This window comes from Siniperca chuatsi, linkage group LG9 (assembly GCF_020085105.1).
Source record: "Siniperca chuatsi isolate FFG_IHB_CAS linkage group LG9, ASM2008510v1, whole genome shotgun sequence".
Classification (NCBI taxonomy): Eukaryota; Metazoa; Chordata; class Actinopteri; order Centrarchiformes; family Sinipercidae; genus Siniperca; species Siniperca chuatsi.
The window spans coordinates 25,461,714-25,489,297 of record NC_058050.1 but is presented as its reverse complement, the minus strand read 5'-3'; the positions used below and the strand labels follow the sequence as shown (position 1 = coordinate 25,489,297).

The 27,584-nt window shown below is 41.9% G+C and overlaps 2 long non-coding RNA genes across 2 annotated transcripts; one reads left to right on the top strand and one right to left on the bottom strand.

The window, feature by feature from the left end:
* Window positions 1–505: 505 nt before the first annotated feature.
* LOC122881562 lies at window positions 506–5,599 on the bottom strand. The gene is made up of 3 exons (XR_006379176.1): window positions 5,320–5,599; window positions 2,088–2,218; window positions 506–560 (listed from the first exon to the last, which is right to left on the bottom strand). It is a non-coding gene; the product is annotated as an uncharacterized LOC122881562 (long non-coding RNA).
* A 9,449-nt stretch (window positions 5,600–15,048) lies between these two features.
* Window positions 15,049–17,315, top strand: LOC122881563. Its single transcript, XR_006379177.1, has 3 exons — window positions 15,049–15,318; window positions 15,493–15,603; window positions 16,708–17,315. It is a non-coding gene; the product is annotated as an uncharacterized LOC122881563 (long non-coding RNA).
* The last annotated feature ends 10,269 nt before the right edge of the window (window positions 17,316–27,584 follow it).

Genomic DNA, 27,584 nt, shown 5'->3' with positions numbered 1-27,584 from the left:
GTTTTACTTTTTGGACACTTAGCCATTTTTGCTAAGCACTTGATGATTTAAAGAGATCCATAAAAACTGCAGGACCGTGACCCTCAAAAACCTGTGTTGGCTGGGACTAAGGCGGACCGAGACATTGAGAACAAGGTGGAGCTATAGGGAGGGTTTCAATTTGGTATGGCTGGAATATATATATATGTAGTACAATAAACCATTTCAAACCTCAGGTTTAACATATGTAACAAGGAAATAATTTGAAAAGAAAAAGAGTAAGGGGTGAAAGGAAGCTTGAATTTTTTTTTGTTCGATTTACAGCCAAAGAATCTGCAAAATTCATCATGCATTTCTCCGTCAAGGCTGTGAGGGAGGAGAGAAGGACTGGATAATAGCGTGTAATGGTGATGCGTTTTACAGGGTCATCATCCTTGTTCTTGTCCAGGCTCCACTGGCCTATTTGGAGGCCTTCTTCTCTCACTGATGATCCTCTTGTTCCCTCCTTCGTACTGTATATGTTTTCTGAGAGGGTCATCCAAAAGCCTGAGCAATGGCAGTTATATGTTTTCTGGACACACCTGTAGAGAAATGAAGAACCCCACTATTAATATATCCCAAATGTCTTTACACAGAAATCTTCCTTGGTGGAGGGGAGGGCAGAAACAGCCCAATTTTTATTTAAATTGAAACCAGTTCATATGATCTTCTGAGGGTTACCAAGTGGCGGGTGGAGAATGCTGCTGTACAAACCATAAGCCTGCCTTACACATTGCCTCCTCTCTTGCTGAACCCACGGCATGGCTCTATAAAACCTGCGGTAGGAAACAAAAAAATGTGTGTGCTAGAACTTGGCCTTCAATAGAATATGACTTTTTTTTGTGGAAATAATAGTTGTATTTGTGTAAATTTAGGAGTGTTAAATGGTCAGTGAGGATATGAGCTGCAGCTTTTAAAAGTCTGGTTATCCTTGAAGAATGCAACAATGAGCATGAGCAATCACATCCCCATCAGGCGAGCCAGCATGGGAAAAACTGTCTCACAAAGATACCATGAATAAGTTGAAGTGATAAACAAATGACGGTGATGGAGTTTAAATGTGGCCCTTCTTCATGTGGTCTGGGCGGTTGTACTTGGGGCTTACTGTTCTCTTATATCCATATGCAATCACTGAAACACTCTCAGCATGAGCTTTTTTTTATTAGATCACATAAAGTAAACAGTCCCAGTGAGTGTTTTTGATAAATGCAATTTGCTGCTATGCTCCTTTCCAGGCTGCATCTTGTGTTCAGCCTGTTGTAAGTTAATTTGCCAGATCAACTAAAAAAACAGAGAAATCTAATGGAAAACACTGCCCTGGCATCCACACTGCATACCGGTGGTTGTCTAAAGAATGGGAGTGCTTTAATGTGGTGATTGCATGGTTTCAGTTTGAAATTTAGTTTCCGTAAAAAGAATGCGCTTTTCCGTTGTGTTTTTTCCTTATTTTATTCCCATTTCCTTTCATTTGTTGCTTACATGATCAGCTTTGTGTTTTTTCCAAGGTACTTACACAAAATCATCACTTATGTGATATGAACTCTTCCTCAACTTACCTTTTTTTTCCCACCACATTTTGATTGTTTCTTTTCAAACCCTGGACAAGAGTGAGAGTGGTTACTCTAGTGGCTGCAGCTGGTTTCATTGCATAGTCAGACGTAATTTTTTTTTTTGTGCATCCATCTGTACACATGTGCTTGCAGTGTATGTGTGTGTGTGTGTATGTGCCTTCATTGGGAAAGTGCTGCTATGGTACCAGACCTTCCATAAATCCAGCAAACTTCCATGAATAAAAGGAGGGGAGCTTTGGGATTCTGGGCAAAAGTAAGCAGTCCTGGAAAAATCAAAGGCGTATGGCACCTGAGGGAGGTGTACTCCCAGCCATAGTTTTCATTTATGGTTAGCTATGGCTGATTAGGAACTGGGTTTGACACTACTGCAGCAGTGGCGTGCTTCCTCTGTGTCCTTCCCCACTGTGCTGCGGGCACTTCAAGCCACTGGCTCACTCCTACAATGAGATGTTAGGTTCTCTTTCAAAACCATCTTTTGTGCTCTGAACTGCCTCTCACCTTTTTAGGAAGTTTCAATTGTTTCATTCCAGAGCACACCAGAGGGCTGTGATGGCTGCAGTTTTGGCTGCTGGTTTCCTGTAGGCCTCCATTTCTGGCAGAGCTTTCTACTCCAATACAGCCAGCATCTGCTACAGAGGAAAAAACACATCCAGCAGTCAGCCAATCTATCCTTTACAAAAAAAAAATCACATTTGCAAGAGCTATTCTGATACAAGTTGTACTGACCCTAAACCCAGTGTCCTGCTGACTTACAGAAAGCATAACCTGCTGTGTATAATTCAAACTGAATTTAACTTAACATAACCATCAAGTGCCCCTAATCATCAAAATACCAAAATCACAAGTTGTCACTGTGAAGTATTGTGAAGGATCTGCTGAATGTCCAGCTTGTAATGTGCAATGTGAAATGATCGCGTTATTATATTTTCTTTACCTAGTATTAAGATACACACGCTGACATTCACAGGCACACGCACTTCAGCACACACAAGCAAATGTTACATTTCATCATATTCACCACCCTGCTCCAATTGACATGGACACAAAAAGTAGGCTCCTTTATTTTCTCTGGAGCAGGTCGAGGACTTGTGGTGTAGGTCTAAATGTGGGTTATTGTTATTCGAGAGTACGTGCTGGAATATTGGATGTATCGATTGCTTTTCGCCACAGGCCCTCTTGGCCAGGCCACAAAAGCCTCTCGCTTGCACGCTGCCAGTAGGCCCATTTCTGCTACACTTATTTTTAATACAAGTATTACATGACTTTGCTCTCTCAAGGTTTCAGTGGGGAGGAAATAGCAGATTGAATGTAAACAAGATTAGCTTCCTTCTCGTGCGGCACAGCCAGCTGCTGCTTCCACGCTCTGCCGTAAATCTGCCGGGCGGCCAGCGCTGTGTGGAGCTGTGTGCAGGAAAGAGAGATGTCAACCCCGATTCTGTCACTGTCTAGTGGGAGGTTAGGATAAGCTGCACACCCTTCAATGGCAATATGAATGACGGATCTGTAATCATGAGCATTCTGACACCCAACTCCAGAGATTTCATGTTGAAACTTTAATTTGTGCAATGTTATAATGAATTTTTAAGATGATTTTATCCTCTATCTGTGCTGGCATTGCTGCAAGCATGTGGTTTGTATCTCCTGTATCACCTCTGTCATGCTGTACTTTGTCCTTCCCTCCTGTGGTCCTGGAGTTTACCGACACAGGCCTTGGTTCCCTCTGCTCCCTCAGCCATCAAAAACTAAATATAGCAGATTTGTTGCTCTTTCAGAATATATTCCACCTGCCAAAATACACAGGCCCTGCTTTTTTAACCTTGCACAGTGATCTGTGTATTTGGAGTGGAAATGCAGTGAAAGGAGAAGCCGTGGCGCTCAACATGGCTGGCTTAAAGGCAAAGTAATGACACTGTCTGCTTGTGTTTTTGGAAGCTGTGAAACCACAGCAGGGAGCTCCCCATAACTGCTTCATTGTAACTCCATGCTATTACTCACATCAGAGAGATATTGATATTGATTGCTGCTGGAATGCCTACCCTCCATCCTATGCTGTACTTACATAAGCAGTCCTCGTACAGCGTCCTTGCTCATGCTGTAGCGTCTCGTCTGTGATGGAAGCCTCTGGCTTCGCTCAATTGAAGGAGAATTACAGCAAAAATATTTTCCTTTAGAAAGTTCATTGAGCTCATACCCACTTACCCTCATTTTTCTTTACAACACCCCTGTATAAAATCCATTTGTTATAATATGAACTATGAAGTCATCTCTACATGTAAAAGGGTAATGGTTTATTTCATATTTTTTGATTTGTAGATATTTAGGAGGAGAAACAGGAAAAAGTAAAATATTATTGTGCTTAAATAAATTTGTATTGGTAAATTCTCCTTAGATACTCAGTTTTCTTGTGCCATTTCAAATGCACCAAAACTCAAATGAACACTGAACACTTTAAGCATGTTTTTGTGGGACCAAGTGTCTTGAAGCAGACGAGTGGTAATCAGCCACATTTTACTGTTGTAAGAACTGCTGTTGCTCCCTTACAAGATACACTAGCAGCACTGAGTAATATAGTACATGACTGTAAGCAGAAATCAAACAGCATCTCTTGTTTGGAGTACAATCAAATGAAAATGTCTAACAGAATCTGCTTGATATTTGTAAGAAATGACTGCATTGCTCCTTTCCAGATGCAGCAACGCGTTCTGAGAAATGTAATCAGCCATCAGAGTGTTTGTGATCTGTGTCTTTACAACATGCAAGCAGACTCTAGTGGGGTTCATCAATGTAGGAATGTGAGTGACTTCACCAGGCTTTCAGAAAAGAACACTTCATCTTTCACTTCAACACTTTAATCTTACACACACAAATAATGCCATCATGCCATCATGCCATCTGTTGTTGATCCTTACCTATCTGCTTCATTTTGTTCCTGTTAGTACATTCTCAATACACATATATCTGTAAACTATGCAGCAATCCGAACATATTTCAACACTTGTGCTGAATTATCATGTTTTCATATTGAATTCATATGAAATATCACATTAATGCATGCAGCAACCAGAGTTTAGCTAATTTAGCCATGCTAGTGGCATGTTGGTCCACCACTTTGGTCCTGCCTGGAATATCTCTATCTATTGGATGAATTGCCATGAAATTTGAACAGACATTAATGGTACCCAGAGGATGACTCCTAAAGACTTTGGTGAATCCCTGATTTTTCTTCTAGTAACACCATGAGGTTGACATTTGTGGTTTTCAGTGAAATGTCTCAACTATTGGATGGTTTGCCGTGAAATATGGTACACACATTCATTCCCCTCTCAAGATGAATTGTAATCACTTTGGTGATCCCTTAACTTTTCATCTAGCTCCACCATCAGGTCAAAATTTTAATTTGTCCAATACTTTGGTTTTTGACTAAATAACTGAAGAACTAATTTCCATCAGTAGCAGCTGTATTTTGTCTTAAGTGCTAATTAGCCAATGTTAGCATGCTAACATTCTAAACTAAGAAGGTGACCGTGGTAAACATTATACCTGCTACACACATGTTAGCATAGTCATTTTGAGAATGTTAGTATGCTGACATTAGCATTTAGTTTAAAGCAGCTCAGCTATGTCAGAGTACAACCTCATGGCTCTAGACTTTTAAAATATGTCTGCATGTTTCCCTTATTTAGTGTAAATAAATAAAGTATGAAGACAACCTGCATCAAAAATAACTCACGAAACGTTGGTTGACAGTCATGTAGATTTATGATGCCACAGCCTGCTGTTCTAGTCATGTGGATAGGTTCTTCATTCAGTTTACACCTGAGCTGGGTTAGGTGAATGCACAGCTTTGATTTGAGCACTTGAACAGCATCAAACTTCTGCCATCACTGTTTTCTGTTTTAAAAGTATGTAGTCATGTTCTACCGTAAGAATCACACATATAATACTTGTAATATTTTACAACTCACAAAATATGGTGAGCATATTTAAAACCTGCTTCACACTCCATAACAATGATGTGTGATCATGTGCCACTGAAGGCTGTGAGTGTGCTGGTTTTCATTCTGACCAGCTGATTTCAATGATTAGTTTCTCTTCTTTCCCCTTCTCTAATCAGTGAAATCAGCTGATAAAGCCTTTGGTTGGAATGAAACCCTGCATAACAACCTCTATGGCACAGGATTGCCTTTCTCTCTTTCGCTCTGTATTTACATAAACAAATGCTGTGTGTAACAAAAATGTCTTTTCTCAAGGGCAGAGGCAGACAGGAAAGCACTGAATTGACTGGAGTAGTTTTAATGTGTGCCTATAATGGACTTTCATTTCTATGAACATTTTATACATTTGTAACTTGCTCCTTCATGTGGGACACCCAGGTTCACGTTCCTGCAGTATATATTCTCTCTAAATACCTCCCAAGCATTAAAAAATAACTCCAGTTATTTGTAAGATCCTGAATTGTTTCCCCCTTATTCCATAACTTCACATCTTGTTCCCCAGTACCTACATATATGTATTGGTATGTACTGTACTGGTACATTCTACAAAAGAGTACACCATAACTCCGGAGTAATTACGCTGTAATCTAAAGCGTTACTTATAATATCCAATATTATATATGTATTAGAAAGCCTGATTACATTCAGAGACAGTTCCTGTAATTAAGTTACTCATATTTGAAATGGAGACACAGGGGTAGTGGCAGTAGGCTGCCCAGCATCCTTCCTCCCTCCCTCCCTCCCCTCTCTCTAGTGTCTCTCCCTCCAGTCACCCTCTTTCATTCCCAGGCTCTGAATGTGGGTGTCCCACCGGGAATTCAAGTAGCACATCGGGTTGGCCACTCAGTGGCCCCTGTTTAAAGGGATTCATTGCAGACTAATTGGGATAACATGGCTGGAAATGTTGACCTTGGTATTTCTAAACAAGGTTTCAATTAACTTGTAATAAGGCCAAGCAGCCAGGCCCTAGACAGATCCTCCACAAGCAGAAGGAAATGCGAAACATGCCCCAGTTGATGGTTGGCTTTTCTTAACTTTGATTAATCACTCGGAGAGTAAGCAAGTGGGACTGGTAAAATAATTAGCAGGGAAAACACCCTGTTCTTGCTCTCAGTAGCATTTAGACGAAGGTTGAGTTACTGGATGATATGTCAAAATGTCTTCTGTTCTCCCTTTAAATACAGATTAAGCACATTTTTGAACTTGCATCAAAAAATTACAATATATCGAGTGAAAAACAATACCTCCATATCTGCCACACACAGAGATTTGTTGGACAGCCTAGTCCACATAACTTCAGTTTTTCATTTCTGTTATTTGCATAATGAAATCATGTTTATTTGAAGTGGGAGACTATAGAATTTGAGTTGTCTTTTTATGTCTTAACTATGTTTCTCCCGCTGAGGATAACCTCATTCAAACCATGATTCTGTTTCTTTGAATATCAGAATGTGGTGTTTCCCCATCTTTGTGTGATACAATCAGAGAAAATACAGCTGGTGCCCTCTGTTGTTCAAGGTGTGACTGTAATCGAGGATAGTCCAAATACATAGAACTGCAGATATGTTTGATCTGGTTTTAATAATGACGTGTCCCTAACAATCTGCCATTAATTTTTTAAACAAAAGCCTCCTTAAACCACATGCTAAACTGGCTCTGACTTACAGAACTGATACTTTGAGGAAGTTTATTATTTCACATTATATTGTGTACAGGCTCTTAGATCTCTGTGCCAGTAGCCCCGATCCAGCAGGCCTAAAAACGGGCTGCCAGAGTTTTAGATTTGGTACAGGAACTGAACTGAGCCACCTGATGAGAGACAGAGTGGAGTTCTGGCTAAAGATGGGCCTTTACCCGCTGCTGAGTCAGCACTTCTAGTATGTGCACCAGGTCATTTGGAGCCACAGGACACCAGCTGACCTGCGTTGAATTATCGTTAATTCGAAAGGCAACAGTGGAGCGCATATCTGTGGGCTGCTCCGCTGACAGGAAGACACGAGGACGGTGGGATGAGAAGATGGACTCGGCAGATTAAACTGAAACTCAATGAAAGTGGACGGCAAATTCTCCCTCCCTTTTATGTGGCTGCGGTATCATCAGGTTGACAGTTTTGTGTGTTTGGCTTCCTCTTCTTCTTCTTCTCTCCCTTCCTCCTCCTCAACTTCCTCCCTAATTCTTCTTTCCCGCTATTTCGAATGATCACGAGTCCAAAGAATGTCTTTCTGCAAGTGTTTAACACACTGGTCTTTGAAGCATGGTCCAAGTGGCTGCTTTGTCTGTGCTTTGTTGTTCTAAATGCTAGCTGTATTAAATCACCTCCCAGTCCCCGGCCTGTGTGCTTCATCTTCTCCAAAACTCCATCTACATTCTTGAGGAGGAAGTGCTGTTCTGCACTGCTGAGGCTGTCGAGGGACTTGGCATATTTACACAGGTTTTTAATGCAATTCTAATAGCACCGTGACACTTTAAATACTGATTTTTGTTGCTTTTGGAGCAGTTTCCCTCAGCATATATCATCAAGTTGGAGACAGGAGCTGACTGAAAGAGAACGGGTTGCTTCTTTGTCACTTCCAATAACTGGTAACATACTTTATCCTTCTCCTTCTCTGTTTAATCTAAGCCTAAACGCATGTTGCCAAGTGGGAGATGATGGAAATGAGCTGTAACTGACTCACTGAAAGATGCTCTTGATGCAAACTATATTGTCAGAGAAAATTTCTAACATCTTCTTTATGTAAGAATCTAGTGTTGTATTTTCAGAGTTTCAAGAGTTAAAAACAAGAACGGAACCAACATGTAAAACGATCCCATGTTTAAGTGAATTTGCAATACAGTAGGTCATATAGGATAATGTCTTTCACATGAAAAACACCCATACCTCAGTTTAACAGCACAATTAACTTTGCATTCATGGAAAGCACAGTGGCTTGTGTTTGCTTTTTATTCCCAAACATTTACATTTGATTCTTTTTACAGACAGTCTTATAAAAGACTGTGAAGTGATGGAAAGACTACAGAGGACGTGCAGTAAACCGGGCAGAGGAAACACACCTTTGTTTTACAGCCGGGACATAGTTAGAGTTTTACTGTCATATTGCATAAGCAGGCAGGGAGGCAGGGAGGCAGGCAGGCCCCCTTTAGAAAAGAGGTTAAGCTTTGGCTGAGGTAGATGTTGGCTGTTATGAAATGTTTGGATATTTTACTCCTACACATGAATGAATTAGATGTAGGGTAAAGGTGCTTGGAGGCACTGATCAACACGGATTAGTCCACTCCAAACTCCCTTATTCGTTTGATTTTCCCCCCCACATATTTTGTATTAAGGTACTGATTTTCACCATCCCCCCACTACATCTAGTTCTTTATGGATGGAAAAGAAGAAAGCTACCACAGATAACTATCTAGACTTTAAAGAGCGCTCTCCTCCAACTGCCAGTGGTCTGAGTAAAGATGAGCCGCTCTTATCAGCTCTCTCAGCGCGCAGCCTTCACCTCTGCCTTATACAGACTGGTATCTGCCTTTTGTCAAATAGCTACCCTAATTTTATGGCTTTACCACCCTTTGTGTACGTCTCTTCACCTGTGATAGTGTTCAAAGGTGCATCCACCCAAAGATAACAGTTTACAGTAGTTAATTGGTGATTAAACGACTAGATGTCCTTGTAAAATGTCGCTACCTGTGTTGTGGTGTTTTTAAAAAAGTTTTTAGAGATGTAAAGAATTTCATTGGGTTTTAAAGTTTGTTTTAAGGGCGTTTATAGGCTTGTTGGCAATAATACAAAACCTGTAAAAACTGGTGGCATTACATTATATATTGGGCCACTTTAGAGTGCACAGCATCAATAAACATGAGGATATTTCCGTATTTAATCCTCAAGTGAAATCTTCAATGAGATATAACCTGTTCATTTGAATTTTAGAGGTGCTGGTAGGTGGATTTTGCTACAGTTGTACAGAACCAGGTTAGCTGTTTCCCCCCTGTTTCCAGTCTTTATGCTAAACTAAGCTAATCAGTTGCTGGCTGTAGCCTTATACTGGATAGATATAAGAGTGGCATCAATCTTCTCAGAAAGCGAATAAGCGTATTTCCCAAAATGTCAACCTATTCCTTTGAAACTCTTTCTCTGTTATGGAAGTTAAACTTTCTTGATCAAGTTCAGGGAATCTTGACTTCTTTCTAACTTTCTTTCAAGTGGACGGCCGTGACATGATACTAATCTCCTCATCTAACACCAGTTCTCTCTCCTGCTGTCATTTTCAGAGGCAGTCAGATTTTACACCGAGAACAGGTCTGCCAATGTGAGATTTGCAGCCACCCGAGCCTCAGACAGAGCTCTAAACCCATGTAATTACATTTTAAGCAGCATTGGCTGGTTGAAATACCTCGAGTAATTAGTTTTGTTTTTCCACTCTTCCTTTAATCTTCTCCTTTTGTGTGAGGGTGGGGACCATGAGCTGTAGAGGGAAACAGAACAAGTCGGTAGGTAATATGGAATGAATTAAAAAAATCTGACGTAACTGGATGTAAGAATAGAATGACCCCCTCCACCCCCCCTCATCCACCCCCACGCACACATTCCCACAGACCACCTGAAATGTGTTTTGGGGGTTGTTTCCTTTGATTAGGAGTGTTATGGGAGTGCTGTACAAATATAAAAGCTGTCCAGACGTTTTTATAGTGTTTATTTGTGGCACCACCTGTGTTTCCATACAGAAGAATGAGCTTGTGATGGTGATGAGGAACATAGAGTGTAAAGGAAGTACAGTCTGTGCTGTGCAAGTTCGACTGGACAGTTGAGAGCCAAAAACATGCCTATAAAGTGCATCATGTTCCTGTTTCGAAGAGTCCAGCAAATCCTCAGCTTGGCCGGACTTTTAATTTGTTAGAAATCTCCAAGGGGCAGTTGTCACTAGCTTTCAGAAGGTCCCTTACACACCCCCGCCACCCCACCGCCCCTGCCTGTCCTCCTCCTTGCCTCTTCCTCTCTCCTCATATCTCCCTCGCTCCCTTCTCTGTCAAATATTTATAGCTGATGGCAGATAAGATTATTTCAGCCTCGAACCTCTCAGTGCCAGCTGCTGCAGACCTTTGCTCACAATAAAGCCTAAGATGCTTTCCAGGCAGGGAGAAGATTGTTTTATTTGGAGCTCATCCTAGGGCTCTATTGATAGGAGGGTGAGGTGCAGAAAACCAGGACGCCATTTGCTTTCTTGGCTCAGTGCATCATCACCGACTCTTACCTTGAAGCGTTGGGAATTTTCTTCCTTTCGTGCTCAAGGTTTTTTGTTTTGCGCACAGATCGGGGCAGTGGCAGTGGGCTTCAACGCTGATTTGATAATGTTTTCAGGGTTTTTTGTGTTAGGTAATGAGGAAGTGCTGTCAGCAGTCGCCTGTTTGCCAATTCAGGGGTCTCACATATTGTAAGCAACGCACACGTTTAGCTTTTTTCTTTACTGCCAGAGATTTTGTGAAACAAATGTATGATGATTTACAAGCTGACCGCAGTATGTTAAAGAGCATTTAAAGAAAGACACGATCCATAATTCAACTCGGATGCTTTGCATTTTTTGCTGGTTGTTATAAATGACTTACCATAACTGTAAACATCAACGGGCTGACGTTTTGTCTATTTTGAAGTTTCATAAAACAGGAAATCTTATCATGGGTTTAAACATGAAGCTGGACACATTTGGAGGATTTCTATTTTATGCATGTACATTTGTCAGAGTGAATCCGTGTCAGTGTCTCTTTATGTAAGGCATAAATCACCATGATGAAATGCCAGGGCTAATCCAGCTGAACACACTACAACCTGTCATAGTTGGACCAAGAATGGCCTCCTGGCCAGTCAGCTCATGAGTGGAAAATTAATCTTGTTTAATAAAATAGAACGCCATCTGGGCTTTGCAGTCAAAATTGTTACAATATGTGAAAAAGTCTTCCCAAAAAAGTTTTATTAACCTCAAGCAACCCTGGAATTTCTGTGGCTGCACAAACAGTTTGAAAGCACATACTGCGGCAGATGCACAGAAAAGAAAATGATAGTGCCGTTTTATCAAGATGTCTTTCAGCTGTGAGCAAATGCAATAAAACTTGAGCATTCAAAAAATCCCGTGCATCTTCAGTGTGTACAACATAGTCAGCATAGTAGTTTCTAATCATATCTTACAATCATATCACACATCTTCTTTAGTTGTCCTTAACCAGGGTTCATTCAGATAATAACTGTGTTTATCTGCAAGTTCAGAAGCAATATGAAGCAATACATGCGTGTCGGTGTTGTCAGCTGTCAGAGATGGCACATGGATGTGCGCAAAAGGGCTCAAGACAGCGTGCAGTTTGTGTTACCTACAATCGAAAATTCAGTGGGTGGCTTGGATAGCCTTTGTCCCATGTTCTCACTGTTATCTGCTGCATATCAGTCTTTATTATTGACATGTTCAGAGGGGAAACAACACCAGTGGTGCCCTCTATTTGACGAATAACCCAAAAAAACAAATAAACACGAAGTAGCGAGGCGTTATCAGAGCTACTGTCTATTGATTTCTTGAAGTGACTTTGAACCTCTTTTTCCCTCTGACTTCCTGATTAAAGGAGTCTTGCACCATATCTTCAAAATAAAGACTTTATCTGTTTCACTTCAGTCTATTGCATTACCAGTGTCATTGGATTAGCCCTAATGAAAGAAGAACTTCATTGGTACTCAACAATGAGTTTATGGTATCCCTGTTTTATTTATGGTATTGAAAGGAAATTTCCAATTGTATCACTATCAAATAGCATCTTAGATAAAGTTAAAATTTTAAGTATTGTATCCAGGATTAGAAGAATATTTACATGTATTTATTTCTATTTATTTTACATATTATTTATTTTATTTTTATTCATTATTTTTGTGGCAGTCTTTGAGGTAATTCTTGCACTGTGAATATCTGAAACACTGGTGAAAGTTTTATCAAGTGAATTGATGCAGTAATTCTTGGTATTAAGCAATCATTTTGATTAATTCATTATAAAATCTATACCAACCACAAATTGAGAAGGAGAGAAGAATTGACCAATTAAAAACAAAGATTTTCTGTGTGGATTTTATATACAGCTTACTAAAAATGATATAGTGGTATAGCATGTTGTTACATATTAATCAACAAACATTGCCTGTACTTAAAGAAACACATCTTTCAGTTATTGTACTGTGTCAATAGAGATATAATGTATATGTCTACTTTCTTCTAGAGAATTGCTCTATGTGTATACTTTTATATTGGTGGAGTTTATAACATCCAAACAGCTTCTCTTCCAGACTGGAGCCAGCCCTTTACCGTCACTGTCTGCAGCCTGTTGACTCTTCCTATACTTCTCTACTCTCACCAGACGTGTGTGTGAGGGAAAGAGCGTTTATGTGCTTGTATGTGTTTGTATGTGTACATCTGCTTGTCTATGTGCACATGTGCATGTGGGTAGGCGAGATTCATTTGTGCTATGTGTGTGAAAGAGACGGACATGTGCATTTTCCATCTCAGACGATTGGACGGTCATCAGCTTATGGTATGATGGTTGTCATTATGACCTTTAAAAGAGCACCTGTTGGGAGCAGATCCTCTGTGTGAGCAGTTGCCTGTGATAAGATAATGGTAAGGCTGCTATCTGGCTTCCACATCGATAAGTTGACCACGACATATCATAGTCACCATCTAGTATATGTCCTCTGTGGCCGATGGTCCGATGCTGATGACAGAGCAGCTAACAGGTCCATTAGAGCAATGAGGCCTGCAGGCATGTGAATGGTGGACAAAGAGGGTTCAGAATATAAAGTGTATCTGTTTAACTACTCTGGGATGGAGCTGAAGCTATATAATATTGATTGTGATGCGATAAGAACAGGTTGTTATATCAATAAACAGTCGCTCCTTAATCCTTTGCATGTCAGTGACTGTTGTGCCAACAGTTTTTGCTGTGCACTTTTACATCCACCCGTCATTTATTATTCCAAAATCAATATTTTATATAAACTGTAGCTTCAAAATGAGTCTTATGCTACACTGTTTACCTCATGGATCTATGTAAATATGCAGTGCTGCTCTGTATAATCTCCTTATCCTTCTCCCATCTCTGCCTGTGCCATCACCAACAGTGACTGCCCAGTACAAAGGTTAATTGTTTATTGATGCCATTGTCCATCTTCTGGAAGCCACAGACTGCTACATAATAAAGGCATTACATATATATTTTTTAATCTATCCGAGTGTTCTGATAGCTGGCTACCAACCTTGCTTGGAAATTTCTTATTATCTTTTGAGATAAGGAGAAGAGTGCTGTGGGGCTCAAAGGGTATTAGAAGCAGAGCTCACTGACTGTCACTCAAAAGATTCCCCACTGTCTTACTTACTGTATTAAAAACATTAGTTCCTAGACAACTGACACATTGTGTACAAAATGATTTGAATCATGTGACACTTGTCTTACTGGTTGTAATGTTTTCTTTTGAAAAGCAGAGAATAATTTGCAGCTACTAAGTCTTTGTTTAACCTCATGTTTGATTCAAGACATTAGTTCTTATCTTTAGGCACCTTAATGCGTTCCTTTTTTTCTTGGCAGTTAGTCTATGTAGTCTAGGTGCAGCAGGTATGACACAACATGTTACTAAGTGTCCACCATTATCTTAACAACAGCCATGCTAGCAGCTCTGTAAGGGTTGACATAGGTATGAGGCTAAAGTCCGCATGCTAACATGCTCATAATGGCAATGATAACATGCTTATGTTTAGCAGGTAATAATTACCATGTTCACCACCAAACATTTGACCTGCTGATGGTGCTAAAAGGAGGGGACTGTATCAGATTTCATGGCAATCCATCTAATAGTTATATACATATTTAGTATGAGTTAAGATATTTGACTAAAAAACAAAAATGTCCACCTGGTGGTGGCACTAGAGGTAAAGTAAGGGGATGACCAAAGTCAGTAAGCGTCATGGATGTCTGTACAAAATTTCATGGCAATCTGTCCAATAGTTGTTGAGATATTTCAGTTTGGTCAAAAGTGGTGGACTGACCAACAGACAGACAGGTCAGTTGAAAACTCAAATATCATATTGAAAATGATATTTTTTCTGAAGTAACCCCAAATCAACATTTGAAGGACAGACAGAAAAGCCATTAATTCAGAGAAACATATGCTCCTGTAGGATTGACACAGTGATTCTTATTTTAGGGTGGATTTAGAGTTGAATTCAGATACAGATTTTTCACCTCAGTATTTTCATGTTGCCATTACATTTTAAGGTGCCGACTTCACTTGTAATAGCATGGAGCAAGCACTTAAATCATTCGGCATCATACAGTATTTTTAAAAGCCACCATTTAACTTTTTACAGGGTGAAGCTTGAGCCTGGCTCGTGCCCGCTCAGCTAACAACCTCAGTCGCTCAGTTGTCACAGTGTCAGTTCGCCCTGAGCCTTCGTTGAGCCTCTGTTTGTGTTCTGGCTAGACATCGTCTATAATGAGCGCTGATTAGTTAACTTGTTTAAATGCCTCTGCTATTTCAGTCTCTGACGCTCAGCCATCCATCCATCCAGGCCCAGCCCCGCTGCCCTCACCCACCCTCCCACATGGGTGACATTCTTCAGAGGTGTCTGAGCCAGAGTTAGAGACTACTACTGGGCAAAAAGGAAGCAGTCATGGAGTTCAAGTTCGACTTCACGTAACATATATTTTATAGAGCAAATGAAAATGTGAGTTTAATGTTGCAATCACATTTTCGTGTAAAAAAACTAAATGTTCCTTTTCTTTGAGACATTCAGCTTACATGTATTTCAGTAATGGTCAGTTTGTCTCAGCTTCTGTCTGTCTCTTCTTCTTGTCCTCCCACTTTCTTCTCATTCTCTTTCTATTCTAACACTCTACAGATGTGAAGAGGTGGTGGTGGGACTCTACAGTCACCATGCTGCCTAGCCCTCCTGAAGCCACCTACACCAACTGGACCTCACCCTCAGCCTGTTATTCTTTCCACTGGGGAGGTGAATAAATGTTGGAAGGGCGGGGAGGAGGGCCTGTGTTGGCCTCTTCAGTCTGGGTCTGTGATGCTGAGTGGTGTTTATTTGTCAATGCTCACCCCGTCTTTCCCTTCCACCCACCGTGACCAAAAATGTTAGCGACAGAGTGGGCAGAGATTGGTCTCAGGTCCTCGAGATGAAAATCTATTTTTGAAATGAGTGAACTGCTGTTCACCCAGAGCTTGAGAAACAGGTCATGTGGAGGCTGTCTGGACTGAAGTCGAGGTTGTGACCCTCCAGCAGAGTTTTAAAACACAGTACCAGTCTACAGATGCTTTTCCAGCCCTTGTGTAATAGCATTCTCAAGGTGTCCAATATCCACTGACCAGAGCACTAAATCTGGCGATTCCAATACTCAGCAATATGGGGTCAAGTTTTCAGCATTACAAGTAGCAGAGAACCTTATCTTCTTGGTGTCTCCCAGGTCTAGCTGTAGTGTTTTTCTTGTCTTTTGAGCAGGGCAAGTTTCTTAACTGAGCATGTGTATGTATGTGTGTACACTTGTGTTTGAGTGCTTGCCTACAAGTGTGTTCCACAGTGCTCTGCAGTGACCGCTGTAGCCGTTGTGTTTGTGCACTAAATAAATAAGTTTTTATCTGATGGATGGAGGTACGCGTTGGCTAGTGCAGTTATATGGGGTGGTGGGTGGAGGGTGGGGGCAGCAGCTGCCTCCAGAGAGGCTTTAAGCAGGCCAAAGATAAAGACTCAGAAGTGATGGGCTCTCTGTGATGCCCTTTTGTGGGAGGAAATTTAATGGAAGTGGCTACATTGGTAGCAGATGGAGCAGTTTCCTGAATCTCAGTCACGGTAGAAATATTAGACTGCCCCACATACACGCACACTCAAACACGCACGCACCCCACCCCTTTAAATTTGGTCACCAGATTTATGGTACGATAGAGACGGAGGGTCTAACAGGGAAGTGTTATTTTGCCTGGGACCTCATGCACCAAGGGTTCATATTTTTCTGCACTTTTTTCTGTCTTCTCCTTGTCTCTTTCTCTGTTTCGTTTACCTATGTGTGTGTGTCTCATACCCTCCTGTCTTCTCCATTTTTCTTTTTGGCAGCCTGTTTTCAGGATCCCACAAACCCCTCGGAGGATCCTCTGGACGCTGGAGCTGAAGGCTGACAAATTTGCTGACTTGTTGAAGAAAGGTTCTGGTGAAGAATAGGTTGCTGCTCAGTTTTTGCAAGCTTGTGTGTGTGTGTGTGTGTGTGTACATGTAAATGTCTGAGTATTAGGGGCATAAGTGTGCATCTGTATGGAGTATGTGTGTATGGATGAGAGTAAGAGAGAGTTGTAATTTGTCTTTTGTGTGCATGTGTGGGAGGATGTGTATGGGTATGTGAGTGGGGGCTGGCTGTGTGTGGGTGGTTCAGCTAAGGGTTGAGTGGTTGAGTGAGATGACAGTAATAAATTCATTCACTTTAGGGCCTGTTGATTGCATCATCAATCACATTTATTGATGATGTGTTCGGCTGACATACCTCTGAGTCCCTGTTGTTCCACTGCAACAACCTGACACATCCTACACAACAGCGGCTAAACTGAGCAGCGAACATCTGTCAACTTGTGATGTATTTGGCCACGTAAGAACAACTGATACCACACTGAGATATCCATTACGCCCCCTGGGATCCTCGCTCCCAATCTGAATTAACTCTGAGGTTTCAAGTTGAGGACTGATCCCTGTACAGCTTACCCTGCCCAACGCCAGGAGCTGAAAATAAAGTCAATGTTGTCATTGGAAAAAAAGTTTTTTTTAATGAAATCACATGCAAATTTGGTGTGCTGAAGGCAACAACCATGGGGTTTATGTAAGTCACGGTAGTCATAAGCATGTCTGTAATGCCTTTGTTTATACTGTGGGAACGGCAACACCAACAGAATCCAGCTCTGAGTATTTGCTGATGAGGATGATTAAGCTGAAGAAATTAGTCGTGGTGTTTTTGATGAACATGAAATAATGGAATGAACCCAAACAAAGACCGAACAGGGAAGCTGATTTGGTCTGACAGTTTGTGTGGTGTTTTGTTGATATTTCAACTTCTTTGCCCCATTCTGGAATGTGAATTCCACTGTGTTCAGCACAGAAATGCACTTTAGCCCCAGTTGATTTTGGCTAATTAAGCCAGACTCCTGAATGTTTTGATGTAAGTCAGTGATTAGAGGGCTTTGAGAGGGTTTTGAAATGAAAGCCAAACAGTTGTGCTCTGTAGTTATGTGCAGACCTTGGGTTTAGCTTTAGAAAAGGTGCATTTCATAGATAAATTGCAGAACTTTGTGCACTGTTCACCATGTCCATCAGACACTAATGAATCTCTCTTTTGAAAATGGATTATCCTGTTTGTATTATATTTTTGTGTTTCATTGCAGCCTACATTTGTCTCTCAACAGAAGTAAGTCAGGCTATTTTTCATTGGTTGGAATGATACAAGATCCTTAGTTTAAGTCACATGCAGGACCAGAACATTCACCACATTTTTGGGAATGAAAGCAATTTTGCACTTGCTCGGACTGAAAAACACCTGCCATTTGTGTGGAAAACTTCCATCTATGGTCAGAACATGGCAGTTAGAGTCGGGTTGGTGTTGTGATATATAGAACACACTTGGGGCAATTTCTTATCACATTTTCAAGGTGGGCCTCCATTTTATTGACTGCTGCTTTCAGGCATTTGACCCACAGCCATCAGCACTTCTCTCCCACTTGTTATCTCTCTTTTTCCCTCCTGGTCTCTTGTTCTTCCTCACTCCCTTACCTACTATTCACTCCTTTTATTTCCCCTCACCAACCCCCCTCTCTCATTCCTTCTACTTCTTCACTGTTGGGAATGCCAAATGTGCAACCCTGTTGATGACCTCTCAGGGAGGTCATAAATTTAGTGATGAGAGATAGCAGGAGTAACGCAGATAGAGAAATGAAAGCATGGTAGCTTAGTGATCCATCAAATCCTTACTTTTGTAAACACTTTAAACTGCCAATACCATTAAAACGTAACGGCAAATAACTGACAAATCTGAAAAAGTGATGAATTCATTTAAATGAAATGTGACAGCTTCCACATTAGTGGTTTAGAATTTTTCCTGTGTACTGTATGACAGATTTATATGTATGACCGAATAATGTGATTACAACTTTGAGTTTTACTGTAATACTGTTTTAATAGACTTAAGTATTAATACACCAAATTAAAGCAAAGTTGTCAGTGTGTTAGCTGTTTACGACTAAAAAGGAAGGGCACCTTCAAACCTTATTAGCTTGTTGATACCCTCTCCACTGACCCAGACAGATCTATTGCTGAACTCAACAGATGAACTCATTGGGCCAAGCACATACTATGAATGATTTGACTGCCTGTTGTGTTTGTCTGTGTGAGAATGCTGATATCTTTAGACAGTGTGAGAGTCTGAAAATGCAGACGGGCCTGTACGTAACACAGTGGCCGGCCCGTTCCACACCACAGTCTAACCTCTTCTGCCCCTATACATCACATCCCAGCGCATTCCCTGTTTGCTCTTAGATAAAGCTATCAGAGCTGATAACTGCCCCTGAACCCCCATGTCCCCCCCTCCGACTTCGACCCCCTGGCATCCCCCACATGCCAATGCCCCACTAGGATTTAGTGGGGTGAAGGAAATAGAGATGCCTGTCCCCCCTCATCTGATCCCCATCCATCCTTTCCTTAAACCCCCATGTCTGCCTTAGCTGGCCAGACCGCAGCACTGATAGACCACAACATTAAAGCTCATCACCACCACACCCCGACTCAATCAGCCACTGTCGGCCAGCGAGAATCCCCAGGACACCCTCCATTTTCCCCTCCCCCGCTCTTTCTTGTTTTGATAGGTGCTGATGTCATTCCACACATTTTTTCACAAATTAGGGGGCTGAAATTATGGGGCCGCCTCGCCTCGCTTTGCCTCGCCATGTTGTGCCAGCCCGACGGGAGCTTAATCCCTAATATCAAAGTTTGGCTGTTGGCTTGAGCATTACGGGATACGGTGGCCTCTGTCCGAACCCATCCATCCCCCAAGCTGGTATTTTAAGTGACAGAAAGTTGACTCTGAGTTCCAATGGGGGGGAGGGGGCGTTGTTACAAATCACCAAATCATATAAAAGAGTTTTGGGAGGGCAAGTTAAGGGCAAGGGAGTCTCAGGGATGTCAGTTCTGGCCGACTGCTTTTTTTTGGGGGAGAAGGGCATAATGATGGGAGATGATAAGATTACCAGGGGTTAGTGGTAGCTGTAGTGGTGGTGGGGGTGAAAAGGAGCAAGGATGGGAAGCAGGGGGTCATCTGGAAGCTTGGCGGTTGTCATGGGGGAAACCCCTTGGTTGCCTGGAAACCAGTGGGAAACATTTATAAATATAACCATCCTGCACTCTAGATCTTACCGCTGTTAGCAGCCTATTTATGTGAATGGTATTCACTGTGAGGAGCACAAACTTCAACTGCGTGGATGCAGGATGAAGAGACAGAGGGCAAAAAAGACGTTCTTCTGCCAAAAAATGACACTGGACATTTCATTTGGAGACATTCTGATTTAAAGTACTTTTAGTAACTTTTTACATCAAGCACAAAGTGTGGGTTGACCCCTAATAAATAGCATGATAAAGAAAAGTTTACAGCACACATGCAGACACACTTCTCAGGAAGACCAATGACTCTTTGGTCCCCTGAAAGCCTGTAATTGTGGTCATCTTCGATATTGACTTTGTCATTTTTACAGCTCCTCTAGATGGTTCTCATGAACACCCTGCCAAGAGAGCCTCATTGGAGGCAGCGCAGTTAATGGTTTCAGACATTTACTCTCTGTGCCCTGCTACAATATCACTGCCAGAACTGTCTGTGTGTATTGTGAGCCTGTCTATGTGTGCGTGTGTGTATGTTGGAAATGGCTGCCTCAGTTATTATCAGGGTAATCCTGAAATTGGAGACAGTATTAGAGTTGGGCATGTCATTCAAGGGCGGGATCCCGCCTGTGTATTGACTACTGTCGCTTCCAATTAGACAAAACATTTCCTCAAAGCCTTGCAGATCGCGGGGACTAACATACTCCTTTTTGGATGTTCACTACAGACAAACAGGCCATTACGTCTAAATGAGATCTCTAGGTAATTCCAAGAATACGGCTTTGTCCTCCTTAACCTCCACACTCCTTCCTGCTCTCTGCTTTTCCCTCCTTTCTCATCCTCACCTTTGGCCCCGGGTGTTGTTTTCCCATGAATCCTTGTGTAATAGGTGTGGATATTAGCCTGGTCGGCCCAGTGTCGGGTGACAGTGTGCTCAGCTTTGGGCTGTATGAGACTGCAGGCCTGTCACTGCGGCCCCTCTAGACGCTGCGGATGGAGTCATTTGTTTTTGCACATTAATTCAATTCTGTCCCCAGACCAGGGGCGGACACCTGCTTTCCATTGCGGTGGAGCACATGGGGGATGGGGTGGGTAGGGGGCTAGCTGGGCCACCTGCCGATGTTATTACAGTAGAGTGGCACCCAGACGAACACACATATGAACACACCAACACACTCTTTGACAGCCTTGGACAGTTATTCATATTCTCGTCTTCATGTTTCTGATAAATCACTCAAAACTATGCCTGAGATGACCTTGTTCATGCTGTACTTAAAAATAATTACTATTACATAATTCATTTGAGATATTCATTAGGTTCTGTGTGATGTGTGACTTTTCTAAACAAGCTGTCCAGGCTCACACATGTTTGGTTAACCTTTTAATCTTCATACAGCACTGTAACTTTGTGAAGTGGATGGATTTTACTGTTACGGTGTGCTGAGGCTGTCTCACTCAGCACTCTGCCAGTTGTAGAAAATTCCGTCCGTGATTTCCGCTGGTGGAGGTGAGGAGAGCTCTGGCTCTAACACTGTAACAGTCAGTCTTTTGTTAGACCTGCTCACCCATGTGGAGTGTGATGGGTTGTGTGGGCAGGTTCAACCCTACAGTACACTGCCCCCCTGTGCTCAACACATCCCCGTGCCAGTAAAATATGACTGAAATCAGATCCATGATCACCTACTGTTCACTGATTCACTGACTGTTTGTCAATCATCACTGCAACCTCATATTTCCCTGGAGTCACTCACTCACACACACACCAAACCAAACACCTAAACACACAGGGTGCGTAAACATGAACACTTGCATAAATACATGCCTGTGCACTTGCAATGGTAGATGCAAATACACACAAAGGTGCACATGTACACACAGAAGAGAAACACACAGATGCATGTACACAAACACACATACACACACACTCAGGAGTCACACAGGAATTACACATTAGCATCTATTAGATATGGATCTACTCATCACCAGTAACCTGCAGCTAGAAATCCAATAGCCAGTCATATGATTGAAATCTGGCAGTGCTTAGCAGCCTGGTTCCTAGCTGCCTAGTATGTGTGTGTGTGCACACTTTTTGCACGCGTGGAGCAGTGGATATATCGTGTTAAATATTACCACATATATGTAAGGTCCTGTGTCTGAAATGTCCTCAGGCGAGGCAGAGCAAAAGGTGTGAAATAGAACGCTGTGTTTTTAATTAGGCCCTCCAGAAGTGTAAAATGAAGACATTTATGGATCAAGTTTGAGGTTAAACATCCACAGTCATGATGTACTGTGTGGATAAAGTATTTCCAGGTTCCTCCATTGTATTTGTATGTGTGAGGGAAGGCACAGATTTTTGTATACCTGTTGTATATGCCCGTAATCAACAGATAGTTATACAGACAAGTAAACTGCGGTAAGCCAAGAGTTATACAGAGTTTTTCCCATTACAAAATACTCCACCATGTAGAGCTATTCAGTCCAGACTTTACATTAGGGGCCCTAGCCCTACAATCAGTAGCATCAGTGAATTGTGTAGTTTCACAGTCAAGGACACTGTAATTGAAATGCATTCAGCCTGCCTGCCTCTCCATTCACTTTGAAGCTCCCTCAGCATGTACCTTTCTTCTTTGACATAAGGTAAATAGGAAACTAAAAGCTGATGTAATGTGTTGCTTACCCTGCAATCAGCCCACTTACTACTGGGACGGACCCAATCAATGCCTGCCTGCCGCACAGATGTAGCCTCTGTCTTAAGCCCCTGCTTGTTTAAGAAAGCCCTGTCCTGGAAGAAGGTTTTGCAAACCAAGGCTTCCCCTGGAAATGACCAATTAGGGGGACCTGGTTTCTTCCGTGCCAGTTTGAATCGGTGTGCTGGCGCTATAATGTGATACGATCTGAGAGATACATGGATGGAAGTGGTTTGGAGTAGCATGAAATGGTTCCCCTTCCCTCCCTCCCTTCCTCTTTTCTCCACCCCCACACCCCTTTCTCTCTCCCTCTCCACCCTCCAGGAGTAAATTGGAGTACATAATTATTGCAATACCATGTGAGCCTAATTGATTACTGCTCCCCCTTGGCCATTGGCAGTGGATTGTGTGTCTGAACAAATCTTTAGTGACCACACATCCAGTTTAGGCTGCGCTGATCAGCCTAGGATGTAATTTCAGTAGGCTACCTCTTTTTCAAGAACATTCTTCCTTCAGTTTAGCTACAGCGCAGCAGACGCTGTGACCTGTTGTCCAAATAAAGCTAAAGTCAAAATGCACAAAATTGAATTCATGACCCAATTTAAGTAAACTTTTAAAGGAGAGTACATTACAATACAATAAATCCATGTAAGATTCAAAAATCAAAATTGAGTTACATTTTTAAGAATCAATTTAAAAGACAAATCATGTTACTGAAAATATTCATAGACTGGTTCAACATTTCTGTACAACTACATGGTATGTCAAGGTGTACAGTATATCTGCCTTTGTTCAACTTTTATGCAGTTACATGGATATGTGAGTGGTCTTAATGAACGTGTCAGGCATCTGTTCAGATAGCCGTCCAGTCAGGACACCGGCTCTCAGGCCCCCAGTACCCGGCCTTGAGCCCAGTGCTGGGGGAATCCGGCTGGTGGCGAAGGCAATGAGGCGAATCTCCCCCCTCCATCTCTCTTACACTTACACATACAGTCATGACACGCACACTGATGCATGCATGATTTCACACAGGCACAAGTCTGTGCACACACACAAACACACACTACACATCAGAGACCTGTGGAGTAGCCTTAGCTGTTTTAATGGGCGGATGAATGCATGGAAGGTGTAGGATTTTATCATCCTCAGAGGTATCATAATAAAAAATTTGGAGTTTTGATGGATTGCTGCAGCTTCCTGTAACCAGCGAAAGGTTTGAATCTGTAGCCTAAAACAGTGACTGTTGTTACCATGACGATGACATCATCAGGCCTGTTCTCTCATCCCTGAAGAAGAGGTGAAAAGAGCTCCACTTTGTGAATCTCATCAACCCAGCTGCATGCAGTCCAGCCAGCATTACTGACTCCAGACCATACTCAGACCAGAAGGGCTTTAGCTCATACCAGTTTAGCTCAACTCAGCCGTTTTTCAGTCAGGCCTGTTCTTCCCGACTCAGCACAGCCCAGGCCAGATTATCTGAGCTCAAGTCAGCTCAAAACAAACGTAGTCAGCTTAACTCTTTCACCCGATCAAGAAATACCTGCTCATTTTACCCAAGACTGCCTGTTTTAACTAAGTCTTGGTAATTAAAGTCCGGCTAAACTCAAACCCAGCCAACAACAAAGTTTCTCCCACCACTTGCCTCGACCACAAATTATGTTTACACGGGTGATCCTCACAACTCAACTGCCGTTTACTGCCTGTCACTCTCAAATAGAACCAGACTTTGAGCAACAGCAAATAGTGAGAGCTGCTGCAGTCTTTTCACACCCTGATTGAGTTTCCATTTGAAGTAAGATCCAAGCCGCCTAATGTCCTTTAAATGTTTTTTCCTAAACACAGCAGCAGTAGTCCTTGCCTCAGAGCAACTTCAAACAGCTGTCGCCAGAACCTTGTTGTTGCTCGTAGTCAGGAGAGTAAAGATCCTCCTGCCCAGAGAGGACATTTTGATTGAGGCTTGTGGCTGCTGTAGGAGATAGGAGATAAACTGAAGGCCAGTGTTGATGTAATAACAAGCCTGCATTCATCCTGTAGTTAGCACAGAGAATGATGCTCATGTCTGACCTGAGCTGTCTGGACTAGGGAAGGCTTTAAATCTGTGCTATAATAAGTTATCGTGTGAACAAATGGTGGGAAGAGGGATGAAAGGGTTGTTGCCAAAGGGACTCAAGGAAACTGCATTAAATTATGGGTGACAAAGTAGAGGAGACAAATTGCATTACTGTGAAAGGATAAGGCTAACTTTCAGGCAGTATTTTGTATATGAGAAATGAAGTTGAAGTTCTCATTCATATGGAGAGGGGACTCCAAAAAACACATACAATAAAAAACATGAGAACAAACTCAGCAAGCCAGACAGTGTAGAACTGGATTAAACAGCAGAGACAGAGTGGAGAAGCAGTTGTTACTCGGATGAGATGGAGTTGGCGACAGTGGTTAGAGATGATGACTTAGAGGAAAATGGACCTTGAAGGACTTTACGAGTCAGCATAGATACGTAGAGGGAACGGCCATGTTATGAACTTGTTTTGGAACATCCTGCCGTATGAGAGCCAGGGGTCAGGACAGGCAGACACGGTTACATGTAGAGTAATGGAAAAGTCACTGCTGCCTTTCCACGGCCCATTGGACTTATGATGAAGTGATTCTAAATAGCTGCTTTATTCCTGTGGAAGTCATCATCTTGTTCTGGACAGATGGGTGCTCATAGCAGCTCAGACAGTGGAGGCACAATTGGGAGGCTTGGGGTTTGTTACACAGACTTTTCAGTTGCAATTTTACTCTCCACCACTAGATGAGAGTGTTGCACCACCTGTTTCCCTAATTCCCCTCTTGCTTTCCCTCTGTCCCTGGAATTTGAGGTGGAGTGGGTTATATACCTTTACGAATTGACTGCGATTGGCATCTCTAGCTGTTGTCCTGGCACAAGGTGTCTTTGAGATGAGGTGTTGTGATTAAAACAAGCATACCTCTGGAGAACAAATAAATAAGAGAGAAAAACAAAGAGAGAAAAGCAGGGACGTGCGAGTGAGAGAAAAAGCAGAGCAGAGAACGTGGGATACAATTAGTAAATGATCACAAGGGAAAGAGAAGAGGGGTGCATAAGAGGAAAAAACATCACGAGAAAGCACAAAGGTTGGAAACATTTAATCTTTAAAATCACCACATTACTTCTCTTTCGTTCATGTCTCTTGGCACAAAGCTGCTGGCACTGTTGGTGTTTCCTGACAGCTACACGTTAAGAGTTTCTATTAAATATTAAATCTGAAGTAGAGCGTGTTTGTTTGCACCAGGTGTAAATGACCCATTTAGGCAATCAGTGTATCCTCATAAGTATTGGATAACTGCGAATATGATTACTTCACCCACCACCTCTCATTTAAGAAAACAAAAGTTACCTCATTTTTCAAAAAATGCCACCCACATCCGAGCTGTCAAGTACATTGGCCCACATAATGAAACTGTATAGTTCTGAGCACAATGACTTAATTGTCCTCTTTGATTGTGGAAAGAACGAATGTTGGATGATGAGAGACATCATGACAAGCAATAGATGTTCTTTTACATTTGAAAGACTTGCGTGAAAGCCTTGGGTGTGCTAAGGCTTGTTAGAAAGAACGGGAAGTCTTATTTATCCAGCAGAGCTCTAGTCTCTGATAAGAAGGTGCCCTATGGACAGCAGCTTTATCGGTTGTGAGAAATGGACAGTGACAAACTGCTGGGGGTTGACAGTGTGATTGGGTTTTGTTCAGAATTGTGCCGTCTTCCTCCCTCGCTGCCACTTTTACAGGGAAACAAAGCTGTTTTTCCCTTTCACAACTACTACATTGGTTCCTTTTATAGTTTCCAAAAGTGTAAATGATTTTTTTATTTTATTTTATAGTTGCACAATAGCAATTCAGGTGGGTTGATTAAGGTCAAGAGAGACAGATTACACTATAGACACAACCTGTACGTAAGATGGTCCTCTCCTTGTATCTATGCAACCATGCAAAAATTAATCATGTGATTATAGCTTTAGGAAAAGTAACTTTCCTCACTCTGTAATGGAGGAGAACTTCCACAAGCAAGTTGGACTCTGTGGCAACCAGTGAGACCGCCTCCTGCAAACTCATGAACCATGTGGAGGAGTATGATGCCAACTGGGACAGAAATATTAATCATCACAGGCTCTCCCCCTATCTGATTATTTTGGCTTGTGTCATGCTATAATTTTGATTGCATCCTCTGTGTATTGCATGTCTTTGAAAAAGTGCCATTAAATATTGATTGCAAAGAAACAAGACTACAAGTCTACAGCCATGATAGCGGCTCTATTAGGCTGTACTATGGTTCAGCGGTGCTTTGAGCTAAATGCTAATGTCAGCATGCTAACATGCTTACAATGACAATGCTAACATGCTGATGTTTAGCTGATATTTACCATCATAGTTTAGAATGTTGGCATGATAACATTGGCTAACTAGCACTAAACAAAGTACAGTTGAGGCTGATGGGAATGTTATTAATGTTGCAGGTATTTAAGCAAAGTATTGGACAAAAGCAATGTTTGACCAAGTGATAGCGCTATGAAAAGTCTAGGGATCACCAAAGTTATTACAATTCATCCTGAGGGGGAGATGAATGTGTGTACCAAATTTCATGGCAATCCATTGCCATAGTTGTTGAGACATGTCACTCAAAATGTCAGTGTCATGGTGTTTCTGGAGGGAAAGTCAGGGAATCACCAAGGTTTTTAGGATACATTGTCTAGGAACCATGAATGCCTGTACACAAACCTGTGCCCATTCATCTTGTAAATGTTGAGATATTTGACAGGATAAGTAAAAATGTCCATAGAGCCATGGATAAAAACAACAAAAAGGACATCACCTAACAAGTATGAAACAATTAATTTCAAGA